This window comes from Furipterus horrens, unplaced genomic scaffold (assembly GCF_987537825.1).
Source record: "Furipterus horrens unplaced genomic scaffold, mFurHor1.1.pri manual_scaffold_5, whole genome shotgun sequence".
Classification (NCBI taxonomy): domain Eukaryota; kingdom Metazoa; phylum Chordata; class Mammalia; order Chiroptera; family Furipteridae; genus Furipterus; species Furipterus horrens.
Window position 1 is genome coordinate 28786030 of NW_028327175.1, and position 27746 is coordinate 28813775.

At 40.2% G+C, this 27746-nt stretch overlaps 1 protein-coding gene across 1 annotated transcript in view; it reads left to right on the forward strand.

The window, feature by feature from the left end:
• SEMA5A (semaphorin 5A) overlaps positions 1–27746 on the forward strand; it is a 435475-nt gene that overhangs the window by 221223 nt on the left and 186506 nt on the right. The window lies entirely within an intron of this gene.

Below are 27746 nucleotides of genomic sequence, written 5' to 3' on the forward strand. Positions count from 1 at the left end.
CACATACGGTCATGCAGAAAGAATGATAAAGCCAATGGGATTGAAAGTTAATAGGGGAACTGATTCAAAATAACATTGGAATGTAAACAACTGAAAAATAAAAAATAAAAGAAAGTTTATAAGGGGCATCTAAAAGTCTGGGCAAATAGTTTATGAGAGTCCATTGCACTTTCCTTGCAGCTTTTTTGGATCTTATTTCAAAACAAAGAGATGCAGAAACTTGGGAGATGCGTTTGCCATTAGCCCAGGTATGATAGGATAGTATTGTGTGGGGCAGGAGACCGCCGTTCTCCTCTTGCTTCCCATGGTCAGGACTGCCTGTGGTGGAAGTCAGGCTTAGGTCATTGAGGGAATTGAACAGGTTTGAGATATGGGGAAACCCACCAGCACCACTGCCCACGGAGGGGGATCCTCTGTGCCAGAGCCAACCAAGAAGACAGGGGTTTCCTGAGCAGTGACCTTGACAACAGAGTCCTAATCTCAGATGTCAGACATCAACAGCCCTCATTGCCTTGGAGCACAATGCGCAACTCTCCTCTCACGTGCTTGGTTGTGTGTGATGCTTGGTAGCCTGCTGTTTCCTCCATGTGGAGGGAGAGAAAGCTGGCCGTCCTTCCCATCAGACTGTTTGTTTTTTCCCGTACCCGTCTCTGATAAAGTTGTCTTGTTGATTTCCATGAATGCTTCATTTTAATTGACATGACTGTTTCCAAAGCTGACAAAAAGAGTAGGCACAGTGATGAAGAAAGGGCTGTAATGGTGTTAGAAACAGCTCTGCCCAGAACAGAATGTGAGCCTCATTGGTAATTTAAGATTATCTGGTGGTGGTTACAATGAAACAAATACAAAGGTACAGGTGAAATTATGTTTAATAACATATTTTGCCTGACTCATTATAGCAAAACCATCATTTCAACATGCACCCATTATATTATAAGAAATTGTGATATTACACCCCCCCCCCTTTTAAAATTAAGTCTTCAAACTCTGGTGTGTTGTTTACTCTTGGAGCATATTCCTACTCAGACTAGGCAGTATTTGAAAGCTCAGTGTGTCTGAGTGCAATCCAGTTGGACAGTAGGGGGATAGATCATGGGTGACAGAAGCATTTATGTCTTAGATGCCTTCAGTTATGTTATAGAAATCTTATTTTCTGCCAGGGAGCATCTGGATTGATTTGGAAATCTCAGGTAATACTTTTCTCTTTCTCTCTCTCTCCAAAAGTAGAACAGTTTTTTAAACATAAGAAAATGAGGAAACTGAGTCCAGAAAGAATAAGCAATGTGCAAAAAATGGAGAACACCAGAATTGAGAATCCATGATAGCTTTTTCTTTTCACACCAAACAAGCTTTATTTGATCTTGTCCCTCTCTGTCCAACAGCAGGGTCCACTTCCTGGTGGCAGCTTGCATTTCTCTCGTCTCTCTCCATCACCCGCTCTCCACCTTGGGACACTTCCGCCTGGTCTGACGGCTGCTTATAGCTTCCCAAACCAGAGGTTATTTCCCAACTTTAAGAGCTTGCTCTTGCTGTCCTCTCTCCCAGAAACACTTTTACCCTATCATCTTCTCAATCTAGGAAAAGAGGGCCCGTCCTGAGCCTCACTTGAGCCACCTCCTTTTTGTAACCCATCCTGAGTGTCTCTGAGCTAGTGACCCTTTGATGCATTTTATAGCCTCCGAGCCTTTATTTCTGATTAGAACCTATTGGCTTACATTGAAATTCAGTGTGTGCTGTGAGGAGCATTGTATTTCTCTTTGTCTCCTCAGTATTAGATTAGAGCAGATCATTAGATTAGGTTCCTTGGCAGGTGGTGGACTCAAAACAAATGGCTGTGAAAGTTTTCATCCCTTGATATTTAGTAACACATTCTTTTAAAAAAATCTTTTTTTTATATTACCATTAGCTGAGTGCAGGTAAACTTCACATTTTTGTCCCTAACAGGAAGAGAAGGAAAGTAACGCAGCACAGAAGCTAGAGCAATGAGAAATGCGAGCTGACATAGCATCCTACTGTGCACACTCATGCTCCAGAGGACAGTTCTAGAACAATACAGATAATTCCTGATTCCGATTCCACTCACCTGTCTGCTTCTCCCATCTTGACATTGTTTTAGTTTCAGTCCTGAGAAGGCAGATGTTAATAATGTTTTTTTTTAAACTCGATTTATGATTTTCACAAAATTCCAGAGGCCCTCTGCCCCATCAGTGTCCCCCCCAATTCAATATGCTGTTTTATGTGGAGTGACCAGCATGGTTCTTGGCCATGACAGATGCCCGTTTGTGTGTCTTTTCCATCTCCCCTTCCTCAGGCCAAGGTGGTCTCCACATGGTGACATGGTGATCCCCAAATTTGTTGTTTAGTGAGAGCAGAAGAGGGGTTCCAGTTCTTATCTCTTCCAGAGTGGCGAGGGAAGGATGGGAGATGAGCTTCCGGCATGGCACCAGGAATCAGAGCGTACTGGTCTTGCAAGGATGCTCATGCCTTGGGGCTCAGTGTGTGAAACCAGGCTGAAATCCGCCGAGGAGACACATGGGCTTTCGTGGGGAGGCTTCAGAATGGGAAAGCTCACTGCCAGCCTGCTGTTACCAGCAGAACCCAAATCAGAAGTCTTGTTGTTGTCTTTGCCTCCCTAGCAAAGTTGAGGCATTGCCGGTGGGGGTTTTAAGCACTAAAGATTTGTGCAAGGATTGGGTTAGGACACAGTTACTCTGCTGCTCTGAGCGAACATTATCTGTTAGAGTTAGGTCTCTTGGCACCACACAAAAATATTCACATATAAATATATCACGAGGTAAAATGGCTATATTTGGAATACGTACTATGCTTTTCGTTTTATCAACAGCCATATGTTAACGCATTAAAGTGAAAGACCAAGAGTTACTTTTAATTCACAGAAATAAAACCTGGTTTGCATCAACAACTAGAGAATCAAATATTAACGTGTTATCATTTATAAGGTGTCTTTCCACTCGGAGGCTGTGATAAATTCCCTCACATCTCACCGCGTGCTGAAACTTCGCCATCGCATCTTGAAAACCAATCATTTTCAGGCATTGTGATAGAAGACGTGGCAGTTTACCAGTATGTGTCTCTCCTACTTGTCATAATAACACATTCAGCTCTTCAGTATCACTTTCCTCCTTGCCTTGATCACAGCGGTTATTTTACGAGAACAAAGCTTTTTGAAAAATATAAAAATACAGCTGGTCTCCAGACTCATTCACATTTGCCCATCTGGGATTGTACCTTGGATGGCCCAGCAAACACGTTCCTCGAACAGCCTCCTAAGAACACAAAGGGACTGCAGCTCATTTAACCTTGCTATCTTTCTAACGTTCTTTGGGGAAATAGCGCAAAATCCATTTTTATATTGTTTTGTTACTGAGGGAAAAGAAATTCACAGCCTGTTTCTCGCTTACAACTGCAGAAGTAAGCAGAAAAATTGAAATCTGTGTTCCAATTTGCCACCTGCCTCTCTCTATGACTTCTAAATTGAAAACTGTTAAATCTCTGGCTATCTGGTCAATATTAGAAGTCTCTGGAAAGTTAAGATAGGTGTTAACTTTGTTTCTTGTATATTTGGGTTTGGGGAATTGAGTTTCAATTTCTAAACCAGTGTTTCTTAACTAGGGACTGTTTAACCCGCTGGAAACATCTGGTTGTCTCCACAGGGGGGAAGGCTGCTACTGGCATCTAGTGGGTAGAGACCAGGGCATGAGGCCACTGCTAAAAGTCCTGCAAGGCACAGGGAAGCCCCTCTGTGCTCAACTAAGAATGTCCTGGCTCTGAATGTGGACAACATCAAGGTTCAGAAATGCCATGTGAGGTGATGGCAACCTAAAGCTTCTATATATTTGAAGAAGCCACTTTTCCAGTTGCTGATGTTAACATCACTTGATTAAATTTATAAGATTTTTCATGTGCTTGGGGAATTTTCCTATTTATTCATATATTGAACCAAGCACATGTATAAAACCTTAGTGGCAATTTCTAAAGAAGTTGCTGGGATACTTGAGTTTAAATTTCTTCCTTTTATTAATGTAAAATTAAATTTAAAATAAATTGAGTCAACTTATAATACTAATGCTCTCTTTAATGGGTCATAACAATATGATATAATTCCCCTCTGTTGGAATTTATCTGTTAAATTTAAACAATGATGTATTAACTAATAATTTAGAATAACTATTTAAATGAGATAATCACATTAATTCATTTTAAAATGAATTTTTATATTTATATTGAACAACAGGAGACTAGTCTCCCCTGTAGACCTCAAAAACTATGGTTATAAATTTTATTTTCTGCCTTTAACAAATATAGGTTTAAAATCATAGTGTAGAAGTAGAAGGTTATCTGAGAGATAATCTTTATTAAAACCTTTTAAGGGTCTGCAAACTGAGGTGGGCATCTCAGTTGAAATTTTACTGAAAGCCAGGGATGCTCTTCCACTTGCATATGGCCCTCTGGTGATCATAGTTAATAACATTTATTGGGACACAGACACATCCATTCCTTTACATGTCTGCTGTGACTGCTACATCAGCAGGGCTGCAACAGATGGTCTGACCCACAAAGCCTAAGAGATTTCCTATTTGATCCTTTAAGGAAAAGTATGTCATCTGTTAGGGTACCTACTGCACTGCAAGTTCTCCATGAATGTTTCCTGAATGGACGAATGAACTCAGTATTAATGCAGGGTGATTCTTTGTTTCTGGTGTTGCCTTTTTTCAGACCATGTTGAGTTGATGTGTTCATTGTGACCCCCTGTGCAATATTTTCATGGTCTACACTAGACCATGGCCCTTGCAATCCTACGATAGTGTCATGATTTGTCCTCAGATTCTCATTTCTTACATTCACTCCCTTGGTGAAAATCCCCTATCATGAACTGTTTAATCTACCCATTTATTTAAACACATTTACTTTCCTTTTCTCTTAACTCCTTCAAGAATTTAATGCTGCTTAGGTATATTTTCTATAGATGAGGACTAAGATTTTACTAATTTTAGAGAGCATTTGTTAAGTGGAGTTAACTGATGTTAACAGAGCCCTGCAGTCTTAGTGGTTAAACACACAGACAGAAGCCTTAGTTCTCAGGCGTGTGACAGCCCAGTGCAGAGGGTCTGGGCGCTGCTCCATGCTGCCACACAGGAATCCAGGATGTTCTTCTTTGTGGTTCCTCTGTCCTCAGCCCACATCACCCAGGGCAGCATGGATGAAAGAGTTGAGGATCCTGCAGAGGAGATCTACATGGGCCATGCCAGGGAGAGGCATACCTCCTTTCTGCCCAAATGACAGTGGCTGTAACTTAGTCACATGGCCTCAACCAAGTGCAAGGGGGCTGGAAATTGTAGTTTTTCTGTGTACCCAGGAAGAGGCAAAAGAAACTTGGACATTTAGATATTGGCAGGCATTAGCATTTTGTCCCAGACAGCTTTAGGAAAAACAAGACTAGCCCCTAAGGATGCACTTAACTGTTCCCTATTTTCTCCCCAGGCTTCCCCCACCCTGCCTTTCAATCCATTCTAATTTCCTACTACACACAAACAGATTTATTCATGCTTCTACAATTTCTGTAAATAACAAAGCAGGGATACTCTGAACAAACCACTTAACCTCTTTGGACCTCAATTTTCTCCATGATGGGTTTTGGAGAAGAGAATCAGAAATTATCCCTGAGGACCCTTTCAGCATTAAAATCTTAATGGACACCATCCTTCCCTTTACTCTTTCTTCTATCATTGGTTAAATGCCACTGGATTCCTCCTTCTTTAAAGAAACTTACCCTGTAATTGGAAACTTGGCATTATGCTTATTTGATGTCACTGTAATGACCTAATTTGTCATAAGATAATGATGACTCCACAGTAGTAATAGCAGACAGCATTTGCTGTGCTTCTACTCTGTACCCAGCTCTTCACATGCATCATCTTATTTTTGTTTTCTCAGCAGCACCAGGGGTAGGTAGTATTTTCAATATTTTATGGAGGAGGAGTTGAAATGTAGACAGTTTATGTGATTTGCCCAAGAGCACCCACCTGGTATGGGGTAGAGCTAGAGCTAGGTTTGGGACCTGGGTGTGTTGGGCTCCAGAGGAGAGCCTCTAAATCACCAACCAACATGCTATTTTATTGTACTTATTGGTACTGACAGCCATGTCACCTCTGGTTGTTGACGACTGGCTCACAGTGAATATAATTGTTAATTTACCATGTAATTTATATCTGGGTTTTCGGTCAAGTTTCCTGTAATCTGAGACGTTGATTCCTGTGTTTGTGCTTTATCGTGAGCATGTTCTCAGCAGGTGGGGAGCAAGGGGTGCAGATGAGGAAGGAAGGAAGCAAGGGTTTGCTCTCAACTGGAGTCCAATGTCAGCCTGATGCCAAGGGCACTCTGGAGTGTGGTTGGAATCTCAGTCGGTCCCCTCTGAGGCAAGGTAGATAGATGATTTATACTCAACTCCTCTCTTGTCCTTCAGTCTTTAGCTAAAGATTTTAGAGTTTGGGAGAAACAAGATGGCGGAGGAGTAAGTGGAAGCTACACTAACTTCCTCCTAGAACTAGTCTGGATTTACAATGTAATTTTGGAGAAATCATCTGGAATAACGAACCGAACACCAGCTGGAGAGAAGTCTTATAACCACGGAGAGACAGAAAAGGCCGCTACATCACAACGTGACCGGTAGGGAGTGCGGAGACGTGGAAGGGCTGGCTGGGCTCCCACGGGTGGCAGCTGAAGGGGCTGAGAAACAGCTCAGCAGCCGGGGATTCCCCCTGAGAAGGGCAGGGTCTAAACCCCCAGCTGGGCTTCCCAGCCTACAGCGACAGAGTGGAAAGTAAAATAGTATCAGCTGTGAAAAGCGAAAAGCCACAGGCTTTCTTGCTAGCCGGAGAGAAACAGCAGGAGAAAAAGAGCTCTTAAGTGGATCACATACGAAAATATTTTGGCCACCACTTACCCTGGGCTCCAGCAGAGGGAAGGCAGAGAGGACTGGAGACACTTGGGGAGAATTTGGCACGGTGGCTTTGAGGGGAGAACTGGAGGAGCAGCTGACTGGGTCCCAGTGCTGACTCATCCCCAGTACTGCGGGTAGACCATTCCCCTCCAAGTGGCGTCAGCCTGAGGGGAAGCAAAAGCCCTGCCTACAGGAATTAAGCTGCCACACCCACAGTCCTTAAGCCTGACAGCTAATCACAGATTGAATAGATTAACAATCAAAGAAGACAGACAACAGCAGTAGATCCCTGGAAGTCTCCAATAGGCTGCCTAGGGCCAGACTGGTACATGATCTGACGCCACCAGAGGCAGATCCAGGAAGTGCAGATCATTCCAAGAAGCACCAACAAACAATAGGAGTCAAAAAAATGGGGAGACAGAGAAACAACCTCCCATCAAAAGGAAAGGTAGAATCCCCAGAAAGAGTGCTAAATGAAATAGAGGGGAGCGAACTATCAGATATGGAATTCAAAACATGGATTATGGAGAAGCTGAATGAGCTCAGCGGAAACTTCAAAGAACTCCAGAAAAACTACAAGGAACTCACAGAAAATTACGTGAGCATGAAAAAGGACATAGAAGCTATCAATAAGAGCCAGGAGGAAATGAAAAATACGATCTCTGAATTGAAGAACACAGTAGAAGGAATTAAAAGCAGGCTAGAGGAAGCAGAAGATCGGATCAGCGAGCTGGAGGACAACCTACACAAAAACTCCCAGACAATGCAACAAAATGAAAAAAGACTGAACAAGACTGAAGAGGTTCTAAGACAGCTGCAGGACAACATGAAACGTAATAATATCCGTATCATAGGAATTCCAGAAGGAGAAGAAGAAGAGCAAGGGATAGAAAACCTCTTTGAAAAACTAATGACAGAAAACTTTCCTAACATGACGAGAGAAAGAGTCACGCAAGTCCAGGAAGCACAGAGGGTCCCAATGAAGATGAACCCCAACAGGCCCACTTCAAGACACATCATAATTAAAATGCCAACATTCAAAGACAAAGAGAGAATCCTAAAAGCAGCAAGAGAGAAACAACTAATAACATACAAGGGAGCTCCAATAAGGCTATCATCAGATTTCTCAGCAGAAACACTACAAGCCAGAAGGGAATGGCAAAAAATATTCCAAGCAATGAAAAACAAAGGCCTACAACCAAGAATACTCTACCCAGCAAGGCTTTCATTCAAAATGGAAGGTGAAATAAGGAGTTTCCAAGACAAAAGAAGGCTAAAAGAATACATCTCCACCAAACCAGCAATGCAAGAGATGCTAAAGGGTCTGCTTTAAGAAGATGAAGAAACAGAGAGACAGAGAGGAACACGAGTACAAAGGGGGAAAATGACAATGAATAAGTACTGAAAGAAAGAAGGAACTTCTACCATTTGCAACAACATGATTGGAACTAGAGAGAATTATGCTTAGCGAAATAAGCCAGGCAACAAAAGAAAATTACCTTATGCTGTCACCTGTTACAGGAAACTAATGAACAACACAAACAAATGAGCAAAATTGAACCAGAGGTATGTAAACAAGGAATAAACTAACAGTAACAAAGGGGGAGATGGGAGGGAGAGAAGGGGTAAGAAGGGGAAGGGTCTAGTCAAAGAACATGTATGAATGACCCATGGACATGGACAACTGGGTGGGGACTGACTGTGGGGGGGGGCAGGGTGCAGGGAAGCAAGAGGGGGAAAAAAAGTGAGACAACTGTAGTGGAAAAACAAACAAACAGAAAATTTTTTAGTGGGGGGGGAATAAAAATATAAAGAATAGAAATGCAAGTTCAGTGAATATTAGAAGGACAAGGATTTTCCTTCCGATAAGACAGTCCTACAGATTTAGAGACTTGTATGTGGGTTATGTTACATAAATTAACATGTGTTTTCTGTTTTCAAAGGGCATAAGCCTACAATCTCATTACCTGAGTGATTATCTGTATGCATAGGCCTCACTTAATCCTGTCTGCATTGCTGCCTCCTGAGACTCAATGGTTTGGCTGAACTAAGTGGCTGGGTTGGTGAAGAACGGGGTGGTCTGTGGGCTTCACTTTAAAACTGGTTTCTCTTTTCTATCCTAATGGCTTGGACAGAAAAAGCCCAGAGGCCTGAGATGGGGGAAACCTAAAATATTTCCCTCAGTCCAAAATAAGTATAATGGGCAAAAGGGTTTTGGACAGGTGAGATGTACCTGGCACACCTTCCTCCAAAGAAGCCCTTCTTTTCCCTAATGTGGGACATTGAAAAATTAATACCTGTCTTTTGTCATCTAGTGGTTACGGATTAAATGATGTCCTTTAACCCTGTTGCCCCCAGAATACAACAAGGATGCCAGCCTGTCAAACCAAGCATGCCGTTGTCCAGAGACAGCCAACCAACCTGGAGTCTGCACGATCCTTCCCCTTGTGGGAAGGCCACCCTCCCCTCCACATCCCCACTCTTATTAGGGATTTCTTGACCCACGGGTAGGTAGGACGACGACCATGTCCAGCTTGAAGCAGCTAGAGGAGCTCGAGACCTTCATCCATTGTCCTTTATAAGATTGTAAAGGGTCTTAAGTCTGAGAGGGAGGAATTGTTATTTTTTATTGTTAAAATATTTAACTAATTAATTAATTAATTTTAAAAAAAGAAGAAGAAGAATATATGAAAGGGTGAGGCGGGTGAGCTTGTATGTACGACCCATGGGCATGGACTTGGAGAGGGGATTGTTGGGGAAGGGGGTTGCTGGGCGGAGGGGAGCAAAGGGGAAAAAAAATTGGAACTATTGTAACAATATAATCAATAAAATATACTTAAAAAAAAAAAAAAAAAAGATTTTAGAGTTTGGAGGGTATGGTGACAGAATATCCAGAGGAGGGACAGCTTTGAGCCGATATCAACCAATGAAGGCAGCAACCAGAGGACGGCTCATCATTCTGTAAGGAGAGCTGGGGAGAGCACCAGAACCCCCATTATGGTGTGCATTCCTTAGTATTTTACTTAGCCTTATCCTGATGTTCTTGATCTTGACTAATCCCAAGCACTGAAGAAGTGAAATGTTTTTATGTCTTTGAAAAGAAATGTAATACATGCTTGATTATTGAATGCATTCTGTTGTGTTGTACAAGCTTTAGTTTTTAAGAATTCTACATATCTATTTCTGAATTTATGCTTCATTTACAGCCTTAAAAAACAAATTGAAGATGCAGGAATATTTTTCTTAGTCATGTGTATCATTTGGTTTTATGAAATGAAGTCAGGAAATTTCTGTAAGACCATAGCAAACACTGTCTGACAATCACAGGCTGCTAGATAAATGGAGAGGTCCATTTCATTTATCTCAAATGCATTTCTATTTCTATTTCAGATGTGGTCCCAGAACCTGACATAACTATTGAGTGATGGGCATGCTTAGAATTCTCTTCCCTGCTTTCATTTTCCTTATTTGTGTGCCTCTTCCAAAATGCTGACACAGATAGATAAACCAACATACCAGGAAAGCCCTTTGCTTCAAATATAAGTAATGGATTTCTCATTTGGTCAAGAGATTATGTATTCTGGAAACTAAAGTCTCCCAGTTACCTAGAGGCCAAGTGAAAATGAATGGCAAGGGAGAAATAGAAGTGAAAAAAAATGTGTCACATGGTTCTACCATTCTCTGGAATTAATGGATTGATAATCTTGATTTGATAATTCTTTAACATGCAAGCCATTTGTCATCCTGACTTGATTCAGTAAATGTGATGGAGTTGGATAAAATAACTGTGGGTGATGGGCACTTCACTTGTTTAATGTATATATTATCTTTAACTGACCTAGAGTTTATACATTATTACTTCTTCATTATGTCACAGTGTTTAATCCATTGGTATAAGTTCTCACTGGCCTTGGAGCTATCTTCTGTCAAATGATAGGATATAATCTCTGCTATGATTTTATATGGGTTCATGAAACAGTTTAATTCTTGAAATTTACCTTCATTTTCAATTTTTGGGGATACTCAAATATTGTTTACATGTTCTCTAGAAAGTACAGAGGCAAATTGCCACTCAAATATACACTATTACAAGTAGTCTATTTAAAAAGAAAATAAGTGTAACTAGGTATGAAATTGTGTTAATAATTGTAGTTCAAAGCACTCTCAATGTTTCTTTATGTAAAATTTTTAATCATTTGAATAAAGGAGCTTTGAAATCGAAAGTAGTCTTAAAGTATAGCCATCAGTTTCTGGTTCAGGAGGGTGAAGAGGATTTCAAAAACAGATTCTACATGTATCAAAAACATAGCATTTAAATGACACTAAAGATATATAAAAAGAAAAATGCTATGAATCCTAGATATGGAATCTTAGATGTACCCCAACTTGAAGACTTATTTTTGAGGATAGAAAACACCCTTTATTTGGAAAAGTTGGAAATATACAAGAACAGAAAAACACCACAATCCAAAACATAGGTAACAGCCAGTTAACAACCAAAACTAATTATTTCAGATGAAATAGTAATATTTCAAGGAGTAAAGAAATTCTAAATATTATATTCAATGAGATTTAATAAAATATTGTGGGTTTTCAGTAAAAAAAAAAAAAAAAAAAAAAAAAAAAAAGGAAGATTGAACACACACCTGACTACCTCAGCTTTTTCCTGACACATTTTGAGGCCAGAAGGCAGTTTTTACATGTCATCTGTCCACAAGAACAAGGAAAATGGGAGAGAAGATGAAGCTGCGTTGGCTTTAGCTGAGGCTGAGCCTCCAGTGATGGTGGCTGCTCAAAGAGAAAGAAACAAGCGGATATTTTGGCAGTCCTACAAAGGCCTAGTAACAGATTAAAGATTTAATGGGCTTCAAACACATGGCCAGTCTTCCGCCTGAAGATGTTCTCCAAACTTTGATGATGTGTGGGTCATGCAGCTAAAGATCTAAGCTCATATGAAATAGAATTGATCTCCCACAGTCTTAAAGGACTGAGGAGCTAAATGCCCACCAGGTTCCTGGTTGAAAACCCTGGAAGACATGTCCTATGAACAGAGATAAAATAGAAGTCTGTTGAATCTCTGAGATTCAACAATGACCTGAAATTGCACCTCAGTTCAGTTTCGGCCTCCACCTCTCCCACCCACGCCCAAATCTGCTCAACAGAAGAACAAAGCGACTCTTCCTGAAGGAAGATCTTTTGGTGGAAGTTACAATATTTCGTGTCTCTCCAAGGGCTTTTATCCACAGTTCAGCATGCAATAACATAATCTAGATATGCGAAAAGGCAAAGCCTTGTGACATATGTATTAGATAAAAATGGACAATTGAATTAAACCCAAAGATGATTCAGTTAGCATAGTAAACTGGAAGACAGAGAGCCTGGTGGGAAATAATATCTAAACTGATGTACAGAGAGGAATTAGGGCAACAAATGTTAAAAGTAAGAGACACAAAAGACACATTCAAAACCCTGTTTCACATATAATTTGAGTCTCAAAAAGGGAAGAGAGAGAACAAAGCAGTGGCTGTATTAAGAGTAATTATTGATGAGACTTCCAAAAACAATAAAGACATCAGTCATCACCTTAAGAATTCCAGCAACCCCCCCCAAATGACAATATAAAACCACCTGTAGACACATTACAACCAAATTGCCTAAGACCAATGACAGAGAGACATATCTTAAAAATAAGCAAGAGTAGGGAGAGAAAGGGACATAAATTTTGTTGCAGTAAAAGTTAGATTTCAGCTGGTTTTCTAAAAGCAACTATAGAAACCAGGAGGCAATGGAAGAGAAGCAGGTCCCCAGACACTCAGATCTTCTCCCTCACTTCGTATTGCATCAGAGCTGCTTCTATGTCATCCCGTAAGAAAATATGAGTTTTAATTTTGGCATATGGAAAACCTGGAGGCACATTGGGCTAGAGTACCCAGAATTAGCTTAGCATTCCCATTAAAAAAAATCAGGGATATTAAGTGTAAGTCTGTGTAGTGAGATCCCAGCTCCTCTCTTCTGGTGTGTAGTGTTCATGCTCACCTATATTTTATAAATGCTTTTAGAATACACTTTATTAGGGATATCTGACCAACCTAAGACTAGAAACTTGAGGTTATTGACATAGTGGTCACTGCACTACAGAGAGTCACATCCAGAGCAACAGGCATCAATGACTGCTAGTCTACCAGGCAATTCATGTATCCAGCTCTGGTTTATAATTCCCATTATAGAAAATATATAGTGAAACAAATTGAATGAGAAACTTGGAGGAAATAGAGACAGGGAGTTACCATTAATGTCTTCTGACACAGAGAAAAAATAAAAAAAGCCTTCATAGATTATTGTTAAAATATATGATTGTAAAAATGACCATGTCAATGGAAAATTAAAAAATAAATTTGTTTGAGTCACCCCAAATTTCAATAAGGACCAAGTGATGGAAAATGATGGAAAATGAAGGCATATATGTGAACAGTATGTGATTAATATACTAGGTTTTTGTAATAGGGGGAGAAATAGGTTTGAAGAAGGAGAGAGGAGAAAAGTCTGCCCAGGGTGAGGGCTACAGGAGGTAGTTGTGGAATCATGCTGTGGGCCTCAGGAGCCGGTTGGAGTAGATGAAACCGTTTCAGAAGATAGCTTTCCAGGAAGATAACAATCATGGAACGCTTGAGGTATTTGAGTGTATTTGGAGAAAATAGAAACTTATAGTTGGGCATTGGGGGACATATTAGCAATAAGGAAATAGGAAGGCAAACAAGTCTTGCTATAGACTGAATGTTTGTACCCATCCACCAGAGTTTTATATTGGAACTTAAACCTTATAGTGATTGTGTTTAAAGGTAAGGTCTTTAGGAGGTGAATCAGGTTATTACCCTTATAAAAGAGACCCCAGAGAGATTCCTTACCCCTTCTACCCTGTATAATCATGACAAAAAGACCAGTACCTATGAACTAGGAACCGACCATCACTACATACCAAATCTGCCAGCACCTTGATCTTTGACTTTTGAGCTTCTGTGACTGAGAAATTTCTGTTTTTATAAGCCATGCAGCTTGTGGTATTTTGTTATAGCGACCTGAATGTACTAAGACAAGACCATTATTAATTCCAAGAAAAACAAAATTGTTTTGAGAAACGTTATCTCATGCCATGGTGCATTTGTGAATGGTACAGTACTCCCTCACTTATTGCAGGTGTTACATTCTAGACCCCCCCTGTGATAGGTGAAAATCTGCGAAGTAGGAACCTTACGTTTGTTTTAGTATTTATATATATTTTAAGGCTTTATAAACCCTTCCCACATAATTATAAACCATTCCCAGGCCCTTATTAACCTTTCCCACTCCCTTATTAATCTTATTCACACTTTTATAAACACTGCTTATGTTCTTAAACATATTCTACACTCTTAAACCTATGTAACTTTAACAACATACGTATACACTACTGTAAAATCCTGCGATATAGTGAAAAACCTGTGATAAATAATGAAATATAATATTTTAAAAAATCCTGCGGTTCACTCGTTAAGTGAACCGTGATATAGAGAGAGACTACTGTATTGACATGGTCACAAATATGTAAACCCTGAATATTCAAGAATTATGATAAATCAATTTTGAGAAAGTGGGGACCAAAGAATATATGTGTATATGTTAGTATGGTAGAGGGATAGATTGGAAAAGAGCCAGTTAGTGATACCCTTTACTGTAAAACTCAAGAAACAGCAGTGAAACCATGTTTTTTAGAGATTCAGAGATAAATTCCACAATTGAAGAGTCAAAGAGTTGGACGCTCCTACTTTGAACAAACAAATACATGCCACAACACAGAGGGCTCACTTTGTCTTTTGCATTAAGTCCTGTAGATTTCTTTATAAATTAAATGAATATTTAACTTAATGAATAATATAAAGATGATGTTGTATTCATAAAAGATGTGAAGGATGCTGTGGAAACAAAAAAACCAGGAAGATTCATGGAAATAAAAATATGAAGTCCCATATATACAGTTCATCAAGGATTATGCATAAGGAAATGAGAAGTTTTCACGAAAGTGCTTTTAAGAAGAAAACGGGTATTTTATCCAATACATAAAGCTCACAACTGCAAAGTGGTTAATTATGTGAAGATTAATATTATCAAAAGAAAAAGTAGAAATTCTATATGAAAAGTAATATAAATAATAATCACACAAGAAAGTGGTGCTCCAAATATAAAACAGACTTGGGATAGTTTTGAGTATAAGAAAGTGAAAACATCAAATTTTGGTGGAACATAAGGACTACAGTCTTTATTTTTGTAATTTCTTAGGATTTATTATAGCTTATGGTTCAATCAATTTTTAATGGTGTTTATTTTTTCCCTAGCAAGTGATTTGTCTCTTATAAATGTGGTATTTGCTAGATTAATACTCATCTTTTCCCATCTCTATTTCTTTGAGAGTTATGCTAAAATCAAGTTTAGACTTCAACATTTATTCCTTTTCAAAAGATTTTATAAAAGATTTATTAAACTTTGTGATTAAGTATTTTTGTTTGTTTCTTCTAATTCTTCTTAAATAGGTGATCTAAGTTTTGCTACCTAGAAATACAACCTTGTTTTATAAAAAAACATGCAGTTAAAAAATAAACAACATTAATGACCTCATCTTCTACATGTTCAAAACTTTTTCTTATTATTTAGTGGTAACTTTTAGGAACAGGTTAGGGGTTTAATATGTCAGATGAAAAAATATGAGTTCTCTTTCTTTTTTATAATTAAGTTAAATCTAGTATTTGAAGTAAGGAAATTACCAAGTGGTCATCACCATGTGGTGGATGGTATGAATTTTCATTTTTATACTTTATTATTAATTGCTAAATTATCTGCATTATTTTTAGTATCAGCAAAGGCTAATCAATTTAAATAGATTCATAAAGAAATAAAAAGGGCCAAATTTTAAAACATGGCATCAAAATTTCCTGCCATATAATAATTAGTGTTTGTTGAAGGGTCCCTCTTTCTTCTCCTCAGCTTGGGCTTAGTAGGAGTCAGGGAAGAATTGCTGAAAGAATGAATATGTATCTTCTTCATCACCATTAACCCAGTTCCCTGCTAGGCTAACACTTGAACTTCAGACTTCTCAACTTAAGAGCAATGGATTCTGTCTGAAATTCTAAAGCATTGGCTATGTTTAGATATGGCTGATGTTAATGTCTTGGCAGCTTTGATGCCTCTGACCTGTGATCCACCTTGATAATCATGGCAAATCTGCTCTTGGAAATGGCCATGGATGAGCCAGGGTCTTGAGCACGAGTGAAGGTGCCTGAAAATTAATATGAAATGAAACACACTCTTTCCACACTGTCAGTTTCTCAGTTCTACCATGCGGGCAATGCAGGCATGAAATTCAGTTTGGATTATGTGGTTGGTCAAATGTGTATTGACTTCATTGCATGTAGAGGATCACCAGCAGCAGGACCACCTGAGAGAGGCCATGCTTTAACCTGTAAGGAGCTGTATCACTGTCTTTCTTGTTTACACCCCTTCTGGCACTACCAGGACCTTATTTCTGTAAGTCTGGCACTATTGCCAGTGACATGGTGTGGTACTTTAAAAATTTGCATCCCCCCCCCTTGCCTCCACAAACAATATTCATGTCCTAACTCCCTGGAACCTGTGAATGTCACTTTATATGGCAATAATATGGTGAAGTTAAGAATCTTGAGATGGGAGGTTATTAGGGATGATATTGGTGGGCCCCAAATGCAATCACAAATGTCCTCACAAGTGGGAAGCCGAGGGAGCTTTGACACATACAAACAGAGGAGAAAACAATATGAAGATGGATCAGGGGGACACTTGAAGAAGCTCCCCTAAAGACTGAAATGATGCAGCCTCAAGCCAAGGAATGCAGCAGCCACCAGAAGCTGGAAAAGGGGAGGGAGAGTTCTCCTCTGGAGCCTTGGGAAGGTGCGTGTCTGTGTTGACCCCTTGGTTTTGTTGCAGTGACTTCTAGCCTCCAGAACAGTGAGAGTAAAAATTGTATTGATTTAACTCACCAAATTTATGACAATTTTATTACAGCAGCCTTAGGAAACTAATACACACGTCCTTTATTTCTTATATTCTGCAGGCAGGTCAGTGACTCAGGAAGCTAATTAGAGTATCCTATCTCCTTGGTCATGATCCTATAAGTGCTCCAAGGGCAGCTAATTAGTAGCCTTTAAGGACTTTGAAATATGCACTGAGAGAAACAGGGCTAATTTCTTTTCTTTGCAATTTTGAAACTGAGGGATGATGTCAGCTGTCGGGTACTTGCAACTACCTTGTCACCATGTGGTATCTGCTCACAAACAAGACCCGACAGAGATCATCATAACTAGGAATCAACACTCTTGAATTTTTATAGCATACTGTGAATCCCTGGGCTAGCCTGTGCTTGAATCTGATTTTCTCCTCATGTATTTTCCAGTTATAATATATTTTAAAACTTCTCTAGTTGGAGTTGAGTTTTTATCATTTGTCACAAAACAGTCCTAAGGGTTTAGTTAAAATGATTGTACTTCTGTCTGCTGCTGACATTTAAAACTTTTCAAAAACACATTTGAATGCCAGTGTACACTTACTGTGAGACTCCTATTACTTATGGACTTGCTTCCTAAAATTTGTCTACCCTTTGAGAGAAGAGGCTGCCTTCAGAGTGCTGGGTCCAGTGCATGTACCAAGTGTGATTTTCTTCCGTTTAAAATAAATGTTACCATTGCTTGAGGGAGTCATTTAGTTCATAAGAAACATACTTGGCTTATAAATACAGATCTCAGAAAATTCATTTGGAAGTCACATTTAAACCAGGTATTTCTTTCCATTAGAAAGGACACAAGTTAAGTCTGAACATATTATCCTTTGGGTAATGTGTAGTTTCCTAAAGCTGCTAAAACAAATAAGCACAACTTTAGTGGCCAAAAGCAACAGAATTTTATTCTCTCAAATTCTGGATTCCAGAAGTCTGAAATGGAGTCAGCGGAGCAACAGTCTTTCTGAAGGTTTGAGGGGGGCCTCTACCCTCTCCTGCATTTGTTCGGTTGTCAGTGATTAACTCTGATCTCTGCCAGTGTCTTCATGCTGCCTCCCCTGTGCGTCAGAGTGTCTCAAGTCTCCCTCACCTTTCTGTTATAAGGACACTAGTCATTGGATTTAGGGTCTACTGTATAACCTAGTATGATCTCACCCGAGGTTCTCAATAGGATTTGAAGAAATCTTTTCTCCAGATAAGGCCATAATCACTTCTGTGTAGATACATCTTTTGGCAGGCCACAATTCGGCCCAGTGCAGGTAGTGTTCAGGGTTCTGTGTAGGAGAAAACCTTCCTGAATTTCTGCTTTTCTGTTTTGAGTAGATCCTACCTATTCAGTGCCATGAGGCTTTTCCTGCTGTTATTGCTGCATGGTTTTTTAAAATAACTATTTAACTTTTTATGCTATCTCAGGGATTCTTAACCTCGACACGAGTGACAGCTAGGTCAGACAATCTTTTTGGAGTAGGGGGAGCTGTCCTGTGCACTGTCAGATGTAGGAGCAAGGCAGCAGCTCTGAGCTCTCTATTCACCAGATGCTGGTAGTACTTCGATTCCTAGTTGTGACATCAGAAATGTCTCCAGCCCTAGCCTGTGTGGCTCAGTTGGGTGGAGTGTTGCCCCATAATCAAAGGCTTGCGAGTTCAGTTTCCCATAGGGGCACATACCTGGGTCGTGGGTTGATCCCCAGACTGGGCACATGTGATCACCAGTCTGGGCACATATAGGAGGCAACCAATTGATGCTTCTCTCTTGTATTGATGTTTCTCTCTCTCCCTTACTCCCTTCCTCTCTCTGAAAGCAGTGAAAAAATGTCCTTGAGTTAAGATAAAAAAAATAAATAAATAAAAGTCTTCAGATATTGTCAAATGTCCATTGGGGTACAAAAATCTCCCCCAACTGAGAGGCATGACTGTTTCTGTGTCACACTGTGATGGTGATGAATGTTTTCTGACAGGAAAGCCAAGAGGTAAGAGGACAGGGAATTGGAGAGCGCAGAGAGAAATGTGAATTCTGCCCTTCCCATTTGTGAAGTGGAAGGAATGGCTTTGCAGTGGACTGTGGTCCAAGGAAGGAGCTGTAAGCTGCCTACTTTATTTGCCCCGTTTCTGAAGTGCGCACGCTTTAGACGTAGAAGGAGGTTGAGAGTGTCAGAGATCTGTTTTGTCCCATGCCCCTCTCAGTGATACCCTGGAACAGGGCTTCCTGAGGGACCACACAGGTGGGCTGGCCTGCTACACCACCAGAGCTCACAGGCCTGGGTCCTGGAAGTGCCATCGAATGGGAGGTGGGACTGCAGTTTCTTACTAGTCATATTAGGTGACAGTATTGGGGACTTCTGATTCTCCTTAGGGCTGAGCCCCTGCAGGGTTCTGAGAGCTTGCCTGTGGCATTTCAGCTGCACGAGGACATCATAGTCCAGTCTCATACCAGAAGGAGGACGTGTAAGGTGTTGCTCTTGTCTGTGCAATTCGTAGTAGTCACTGCCAGGTTTTTCTTGTAAGTAGTCTTTGGCTTTTTGTAGTTTCCAGTTAGGAGGGCAGAGAAAGGTACTACACATCATGGCCTCCTTCCCCAAACCTGTTCAGATGACAGGTGTTTAGAAACGACAAAACTCTGCCTAAGGCTATGCTTAAAGGGATGCTTGAAGCTGGCCACTGAGCCCCACCCTGCGGAGGTTGCCTTGGATCACTGGTATCACTCTTCCGCCCCGTCTCCCTCCTCACTGCCCTCCCTCCCCACTCCCCCAGTCAGTGCCCAGCCTGTGATAAGAAACTGTGAAAAAAGGCAAGGTTCATTCTGAGAAAGTCCGCAGGACAAGGTGGGCATCAGTCATTCCCAACCTCCTGAGTATTTGCCTGATCTCCAACCGAATTCAAATCCACCTGTGTTTCTACTTGCTCTTTCCCCTGCTCAGATCCTACTGCCTTCTGTTCATACTCTCCCCCAGATCAGTTCCTGGTAGGTGTTGCTTTAATTGTCCCCATTCTTGGCAGGTTATTTCTTCATCAACTCCCCTGGACCTGTTTTAGTTTACTTTCCTTCATCCCAGCAGCATTAGACCAAATGGGCAGAGGATCTCCAAGGGCCCTGTTCTGCTTAAGATTTTGAGCTTGGGGTGCCCTGTTACTACGGATGTCCCCTTCTTCTGAACAGTTATGTTCACCATCAGTGTTTAATAATCTGAGGGTGCAGCAAATCTAGCTCACTCTGCCTTTAATGGCCTGTTGGCTGGGCTTGCGTTTTCAAGCCTGCGTAAACAGCTGATCGGAGAGATCCCAGGCTCCTTCTGTGTGTCTTCACATTGTCTTCTATTTGTGCTTATCTCCCTAAGCGCGCAAATGTCTGCTTTTTACAAGGACGCAGCCTGGATTAGGGCTGACCGTGAGAACCTCATTTTATCTTCATTACCTCTGTAAAATCCTTATTTCCAAATAAGAACACACTCTGAAATACTGAGGGTTAGGACATACCTTTTTTGAGAGACATAATTCAACCTATAACACCATCAATGTAATTTTTTTTCAAGAAAAGGGTTATTATTTTTATTTTTATTCAAGTATCTGCAAATAGAAAACCTGAGGTGGGGGGCGGGGGGGCCCAGGCTGGGAGAAGTATCACTACCTCCTCCCTAGCAGAACATGGGGGAGAAAGTGGCCCTACACTCTCAGCCATCAATGACATTTTGGTTACCTAACTTCATAACTATATATTCTTTAATTGTGTGTGTGCATGTGCATGTGTGTGCCATATAAGTGCGTTTCTCCCCTTTGTGGAATGTTTTAGCTGATGGTATGGGATATAGAAAAAGTATAAGTATGTTTTTGTGTTTTTTTTTTAAGTCAAGCTTGTCCCTTTTAAAAATGCAGCTATCATTTGATTTCCTGAGTCAGTGACATGCATCTTGATTTTCATCCTTTTCCCCAGCCCTTTAATTTTCTCCTAATGGAGCATCAGTGATGCTGGTTGTTGGCTCTGAACTTAAGCTGTGCCCCTTGCTCTTACCCCATCGTGTGTTGCTTCCCTCCTGTTGTCTTCCAGAGGGGCATCCTGAAGCTTCTGCTGTAACTCAGGCAAAGCTCCCCAAGGAGAGGCCAGTGCTTTTACATAGTATTTGCACCTACACAGTTTGGAGCAAGATGTCTTACACATAGAAAATACTGTCTTTCCCTTCCCTTATTGCCTCTCCTTGCCCAATATTATCACTCTCCATACTAATTCTGAAACTTAAAAATAAAACCTTTTGCAGAGGTATTATTTCATAAGCTAATCCTGTAATTCAAAGAATTTGAGTTATTATATCTGAATCAGGTTACTTTCTCAATGATGTTTTTTACATGTATATTTGGTCCTAGACTTTCTACAACATAGATTTTCTTTTTTAATTATAGAAAAATAAGTAGATAAGTGAACCTTAAACATAAAAATTATAAAATGTAAAATAAAAAAAAATAGCATTAATAAAATCAGACCAAGCATATAATAATGATGATGTCTTTTGGCAGTTGAGTATAAAATGGACTTACACATGCCCATAGATATAAATATGTTCCCTGAGTCAGAAAAGAATTTATAATTTGTTTACCTTGGTATATAGATTTTTACATTGATGGCTTTTTTATTAGTCTTACAAATATGAGTAACAGGATAATTCTACTAATAGGTGCTATTTTCCCCCTAGGATATCATAATTAAAATGGCCCTTGTCATTTTGAAACATGATTGCAGTATATATATATATATATAATTTTAAATGCATTCCAATAGTCAAGGATGCAGGGAGTGTTTCTACCAAAAGAAGATGTGTGAACCAGGAGGAGTAACCTTGAGAAGATGGCATACTCTTGAAGTAAATTGGAAAGGAAATAAAAAGATGATTCAATTTGAATAAAACCCTCTAGTGTCCATGGCATATATGCATTATGTAAATTTTTAGTTAAATTATTTAATGTCTTACTGTAGCATTGTTATCTTCTTATAACTTTCAGAGTTTTTTTTTTTTTTTTTAACTCTTTTATTAGATCAGAAGGCGAATTTCAGGCCCCAAATTATTAGTTTTTTCTCATAGAATTCAAAGTGGGAGTCAATTCTACCAGAAGAAGCACATTAATTGTTAAAAAAAACCCAACAACATATGAGGAAAGTACAATTCTTCTCCAAAACAACACAAGGACTTTTATTTTCATAGAAAGTGTTTATTGTATAATTATAAAATGTCTCATGTTCGTGCAACCTGATTCTAAGAGGGCTCTCTCTGTATAAATAGATCACATTTATCTGTTTCAAAAGCAAAACTCTTTTTCTAGATTTTGACAAATTTTAGTTTGTAACAGCTTACAAACTGAATATATATATAGTCAATATATTTAAAGATTCCTAGGTCAACCTCTAAGGCATGATAAGCCTATAAATGGATGTATAGGTAGAATATTAATTATATACTTTTTACACTAATAACCTTTTTTCTGATCTTCTAAAATAACTGCTATTTTTAGACTCTATTCCTTCCCTCATGTGGGATACAAGTACCTCTTTTGTTGCCCCTGTTACATAACCTTTTTAAAATTAACATAGCAGCATTTGAGATTTTTGAGTCCCTAATTATCATTCATCACATTAAAATACCTTTTAAATGGTAAGTAATTATTTATTTGCTCCACTGGTTGATCAGAGTTGTTATTTGGCAAATAGCTACTATTTTTTCTGCTCATTCTTCTTAGAATCAAAGGAAGTATTCAGTGGTATTTGGATGAATACAATAATTTCCAGTCAGCTCTTTCAGACATGTGCAGTGGAATTCTCTGGAGATTTTTAACAATATAAAAACATTAAATTTTCCTGAATCTTGTCACGGTGATCGTAGCCAATCCCGGGACATTATTATGTATATCCATCTGTATGTTACGAGCTTGACATGCACTGCATCTAATCAGGGCACCTACTTGGCAGGCACCATCTCTCTCCTGATTTTGCGTATAAGGAAAACTTGTCAATGTCACACATCTCTGACCTTGGCGGACTCCAATTTAGATCTCAGACATCCAGGCTACTGCATCCATACTCGTAACCTTCGCTACTAACATTGAAGAGCAGCATAGACAGGGACAGAACCCCTCCCCCTCGATTCCTCCATTGCCTGACCCCTCTCCCCATAACTTCCACATGCCAACTGAATCATTATAAAATTCCACCCAGGCATAGATTTAAACAGTCAACGTGAATTACTTGACCTCTCATCTTTCTCTTTGTTCACTTAATTCTGAAAAATAGGCAAAGTTTACAATGCAGAAATCCCCAGCTCACAAAAGGAAGTTTACGTCTATGTACTGCCTTTTTCAGAAGAAAGGGTGTTATAAATGGTAGTTGGATTAGAGGCTTCCTGACTCTTAACACAGTGACACTGTTAGGTCATGCAATTCAGTTAAATAGACTTATAAAGATGGAAATCCCCAAATCCTCACCATGCCTGCTGAGTAAGGGTTTGGGGTCATGGGGATCCCAGCTTTGGACATGAACCCTGGGAAATAAAAATAACTGGTGTCAGTCATACTTTGTGGGAATAGGTCCAAGCATGCATGGGTTGTGAAAATAGTGCATTTGATCTCAGAGTGGGGCTGTGAGCAGCTGGACATTTGGGTGGGTTGAGGGGATGAAAAGGCAGGAAGTACTGCTTTGACCCTAGTGACCTTAAGTGATAGTGAGGCATCCAACTGGCTCTCCAGTGGGTATTTAAAAAGGCAGTTTTTAATCTTGGTGGGGGTAGAGAAGGAGGAGAGGGAAGGAGGAGGAAAACAAAGCAAGTGAAAGTGAGAGTGGGGGAGAATGAATGAATTTGTGAATGATTGAATGAATGAGTGAATGAATGAATTGTACAACCAGGTAGGTCTGGGAACTAGTTTTTTGGCTCATTAGGAAGCCACTTCTTCGCTCTCAATGTAAAGGAAGAATGAGTTGCCTGTTCTGGGGTGAAATATGTACAAGTTAGGGTCCTTGGACAAAGCAGGTGACAGGGGCAGGGTTTAGAGTTCTGAGAGGCCAAACAGGTAGTTTCATCAGTGGATCTGAGAAGAGGTTTTTGTCAAGGTATCTGGACAGGACAGTACCAGGTATTCATATATCCCAAGCAGGGAGTTTGGTGTCAATAGGTATTGATACGAAGGAGACATCATGTCAATCTTTGTGCGAGGAACAGCAGGAGGAAACTGGGAAAGAATGGGTGGAACTGAGTCTCAGTGTCCATCTCATGGTGTCTGGCAGAACCATGACTTTTGAGCCTCAGAAAAGTGCCCAGTGCCCTAGCAACTTTGCTGATGTCATTGGAAAAGATCTCACGGATGTGTAACTCTTCAAAGTGGCAATGCAGGTTGCATGTGCTGAGGCTTAGCACCTACAAGAAATCATGACACATCCAAGTCTCAAACCCTGGGCAGCTACAGTGGAGCTGAGCTGGCTGGTGATTATGTGTGATGGGGACTCTGCATTGCAGATGTGTGGCGGGAAGCCCAAAGGCTGTCTGGCCGATTTCACAGACAGACAGGATTTGGGGATAGTTCACTGCTGTATGTGATCTGAGCTTCTGTTCCCAATTTCATTTTCCTATCTCTCCCCTCACTTCAATTATATGATTAATTAAAAACCAACATGTTTTCAAACCACTTATATACCTCTCTTGGTAGAGGTACTTGCCAGATATAAAAGACAGAGAGGATGAAATATGGAGACTGTAATTGTGATAATGGAAATAAAGGGACCAATTGCTATTTGTTTCTTTTCTCTTTGTTAATATACAGCTACCATGGAAGCCAACATTCAGCTATTTACTTATTTATTGATTTTTGCAAAAATATCAATATCTCTCCCCTGCCTTTACCTGAATATCAATTACTAATTTGAGTTAACAGTTTCTTACCTCCCAATACTCGGTGTAGTAGGGCTAACCGAGGCATATGGCTAGTCAGTAATCAATCTGAATAAACCTAAAAGTTAGAGGAGAGAAAAGTGAAAAAGAATTAGATGAGCAAGTAGTATAGAAGTGGACTTGAAAGAAAACTTATAGAAATGCATATTGTGACAAACAGAGACCAAGAACAGTGTTGAATCTAATGACATGTATTAGATTAATCATTATTATTTCTTAAAAAAAAAAAAAAAAAAGAAAGGGCATCAAAAGCATCAATTACCAGTCGTCCATGCAGGGAGTGTAAAACAGCTGGAATATCAGCAACTATATTTTCATTAATTCAGGTTTGTGTTTTTCCTGTGATAGCTCTCCTTGCAATTTAAAGTTAGAGAATGTTTGCTTTTCATATGCCCCGAAGGGTGAGGGGGAAAGGATGGTGCTGTAAAACCTTAAGAGGTAAAAGACCAAGTTTAATGAAGACATGTTCTCAGAAGGAAGCAATTACCGGGATTGCTTTGAGTTTTTCATTTCAAGTTTTCAAGAAACAGAAATTATAAGGTAAATCACAGTGACAAATTCTGCCGGGAAAGGAGGGGACCTGAGTTCTTACTAGAAGCTTATGTTCTAGCTGACAGGAGAAGATTTATGCTCCTAAAATGTTAGTGGTGATTGTGGTAGTGCTGGTCTAGGCACTCTGTGATTAATTGCCAGGGTGCAACATTTACAGTGTTGGAGGAGCTGAGAGCAGGAAGAGAATGGTCAGGGACGGGGACAGTCAGAGCAGAGGGTGCAGCTCTGATTACCTTCCACACCAGGGCTCCTCAGCCTTGGCATTGTTGATATTTCAGGCCAGATGATTCTTTGTCATGACGGTGCTGTCTGTGCAATGCAGGGTTTTTAGCAGCATCCTTGACTTCTGTGCACTAGATACTAGCAGTTCCTCCCCCTGACCACCAGTTATGAGAACCCAAGATGTCCCCAGACATTTGCGTATGTTCCCTGGGGGGCAAAAATGACCCCTGTTGAGAACAACTGGTCTACACCAACAACAATGACTTTACCTTTTGAATTACCCATGTGATTTAGTTGATTATATTTTGTATTACTTAGGAATTCCAAACAAATATTTTCCATGTCAGATTCTGTTTAATAAATAAGGCAGCATGAATATTGATTGTTTAAACTTAGCAAGCATTTCTAGAGTTGTTAATCTTTTATAAATTCAGCAAAGATTAGTTATCTGGAATTCCATGTACACTTTCTATATTCCTAGAGGCACTGAAGAAGAGAGTTTTGAAAAATACTGTCTGGGTGTTCACTGCCTCAGCTTACGATATGTGGTCTTAGACAATTTACTTAAACGCACTGCGCCTCAGTTTCCTCTCAGGAATAATAATGACTCCTTCCTTCAGGTTTCTCTGATGAGTACATGAGCAGCCTGGCATATTGTAAGCACTGAATGAATGTCAGCATTGTTTTATTGTTACAGTTGTGAGCTTTACAAATGATATTTATACTGCCAAGTGCTGTAATTTAAGATCAAGACCGTAAGTGGGCTGGAGGACTCACAGAATCTGTTTGTAAATGTGGTGCAGTAGGCATTTACTAAGGGGAAAGAGGGCTTAAACATTTGTATGTTTTAAAAAATCGTTACTGTTATGTTTGGCATCTTCCAAAGGCTACTGTTGCCCCCAGTACCAGTTATGTTCTGCCCAGCTGGGCAAAGGGAGCCGGTGTGGGCTGATGAGCTGGGGGACAAAGGCAGCCTGTCTCTAGTGCTGCAGCTTGAGTCACAGATGCCGGTCAGAGAGTGGGCTTGATGCATGTGGCACCTGTGATGAGCAGGGAAAGTGTCTCTGCTAGACATCTAGACTTGGGACAAAATAATCACTCCTTGTTTTGGTGATCAATTGCTGCCTAACAGGCTACCACAAAATAACTGTTTCATTTTGCTCACGATTTTGTGGATCAGGAAGAAATCCAAAAAAAAAACTTGGCTGGAGAGTTCAGTGATGATGATCATGGCAGCATCAGATGAGGCAGCTGGGACTGGCGGTTTCATATTCAAGCTGGTTTATCGGTTTCTACATGTCTGCACATCATCATCACATCATTGTTCCTTGGGATCTGTCTATCCATCCACCCATTCACCTCCTCACCCTTCCTGTCTCTCCCCATTCTCTCTCCACTGATCATTTTATCTTCCAGACCTCTTCTGCTGGAGAGGACCTTTCTTATGAGGCATCTGGCTTCAAGAGGTCGACTGCTAAGCTGCAGGCCAGTTAGGGCTGAGCATGAAACTGGCAGGGACAGGGTCACTTCTGTCCAATTCTGTTGGTGATAGCGGTTGTAGTCCTGCCAAGTGAAGTGGTGAACTAGACTCCAGTTCTGGGTGGGGATCAGCTGATGACACTGAAGAAAGGCCTTGTAGGGGGGATGTTGTGGGATTTGTCTGTGGAGCACACTGTTGGCCACACCCCAAAGCTTACTTAAGTCCTCTGCTCTGTGCCTCTACCTCCCGTACACTCTGACCCCACTGACCAGGGAATCTTCATTTCTAATGAACGTCTGGAGGAGAATCCTATGCAATGACTCGAGAGTCAAAAGCAGTGATTTCAAAAGTGGGTAGGAAGAAAATATCAGAATTTCCATTTTTTATTATTTGTATGTAAAAGTTAGCAGTGTAAAATTTACTAATATTAACATGTAAGTTGATGCTTTCTCAATATACCAAGCTGCTGACACATGTCAGTTAGTTTTGGGGCATGCTAAGGCAATCATGGACAAATGGAGAGAATTTTGGTTTAAAAGTATCAGTAAAGTGGATG